Here is a 2,247-nt window from a genome sequence, read left to right on the forward strand (position 1 = left end):
TGACAGTAATATTTATCGTCGAGTTCAAATTGGAAGACTTTTAAAGTATGTTTAAATCAAAATTGATTTATACTCATTGAACCTATTGCTAAATATTCTTTTAGAGCAATTCTTCTATGTCGTAAACTGAAATATTGACAACATAAATGATAATACAAGTGAAATCTTCAGGTAGCTTTGAACAGATGAGTTCTTTTATGTGTAGATGCTCTGACGTTATGTAAACTAAACTCCCTTTTCTTCTCCTTTCTAAACAGCCTATTCCATATATTGACCGCAATATAAAGTCACGATGCTCCGAAATTACCATTTCTTCTTTTTTTGTAAATTATGAGATTTTTAGCATCTATGATGCTCACATCTCATTGCCATTGTGTTGTTAAAAGTACACCTGTTTTTATAATCATCGATTTTAATACACATGAACATTGTTTCCTTCTTTTTTCAGCTAATTCTGGAAGGATAAGAGTTTATTTGATTAAAATGTTGCATTAAAAGTAAGTGTTAAAACAAATAAGAGTGTTATATCTTTTTATGAAAATTTCTACTTCAAAACTTTTATTTTAATTCTCTCTTAAGCCAGTTCTCGGCTGTCCAATCTCAGAACAGTGTATCTGCAATTTTTTAGAGTTTTGTAGGAGAGCCTCGACAAATTTGCCCCATGGCCGATATTACTGGTTTTGAAAAAGCATAAATGAACAGTACCTCCCAATCAATTTTTCAAGCTAGTTCATGTCAAGCTATTTATTTTGAGAAAGCTTGACCAAATTATAAAGAAAATACACTTTTCTCTATACGAACTGTTTCTAAAATGGGGTGTAGCTAATATCGTACAGATGTGCTGTTGTACGCCATAATAAATACAATAGGACCCTTCGATCTTCCATTTTCTGCATTTAATAGTTTGTTCAAATGATCAAATAACTGGGACGACGAACACTTTAAGAAGGTCTGAAATCAAGTCGCCCTCATGCATTTCTATTCAAATCTGATTTCTACTTGGGTTGTTACCCAAGGAACCAGCTTTGTAACAAAGTTGAATTTCTTCTCGGAACTTCTGCCTCTAAGACTGGTTTTTGATTTGACTGCTTGTGATTGATCCTTCAGATACACTGTTTTGGATTTTCGAAGGTAAGTGAAATAGCAGATACATTTTAAAGATGAACTGTTAATCTGCACCACCATAGGAGATGCAGCAACGCCACATATACCAATCGATTCAACACTAAAAGTTACATAGGTTACTATGTAATCCTCAGCTCATAATAGACAAGGGTAAAATCATTTATTTGAGATGGGACAGCCGAACTTAGAAGCCTCCTAATCGTCTCTTTTTTTTTGATGAATTCGAAAAAATTGACTGTCCTTTGTTATGAAAAGTGTGTTATTGAAAAATTTCTAATTAAGAATTGATGGTGATAGAAAAAATGGCTTCCTGGATCTTCTATTTCTACTTTATGACAATTTTCATGGCGCCATACCACTATAAACTCAGTTCCTGGTATGTCGCTGAGCAACCATTCACCTGGATTTCCTCCTAGAACTACGTCGATCTTTCTATTTCAAAGGGAGATACAGCGTCTTACCAAGCTGTTCTTCAATATTACAGTACGGAGTGCCTCCCCTTGTAGATAATCCAATTTTATCTTGTTTCTGCGTGCTTGTAATTTATGCTGCTCTCGTATCTCAATAAACCTGTCCCTCAAGGATAGTTAGGTCGAGGGGACAGTGGCCCCTCTTCCAAAACAAAAACGTATTAGCCTCCATCCCTCACAGGAAAAATTTCAAAATGGAGTGTAAAGTTAGGTTTGGATTGAGGTGGGTTATTTTTTCTTGATTATTGTTTCTTCAAGCTTGGGAAATATCTTGAAGCAAAGCTATAATAGGTTGGGTTTTAGATTAGTCCTTAAAATTCTAACGTCAGCCAATGTTAGCAGTTTTCTAAGACATGAAAGAAGAAAAGAATAATATAAATCAGCAATGCCTATATTTCCTAGATTCCAAAAGTATAAGACAACATTTTGTTATAACAAAGGGCTTTGTTAGAAAAACTGTACAATATGAATAACAGAAAAATACCTCATTATACAATAAACATGATGCCAAAAAAATCAGGCATATATATATATATATATATATATATATATATATATATATATATATATATATATATATATATATATATATATATATATATATTGAAAGTATATCATCGACACGATTACAAGACGTGGGCGGTAAGGCTAT

This window comes from Artemia franciscana, unplaced genomic scaffold (genome assembly GCF_032884065.1).
Source record: "Artemia franciscana unplaced genomic scaffold, ASM3288406v1 Scaffold_289, whole genome shotgun sequence".
Taxonomy (NCBI): domain Eukaryota; kingdom Metazoa; phylum Arthropoda; class Branchiopoda; order Anostraca; family Artemiidae; genus Artemia; species Artemia franciscana.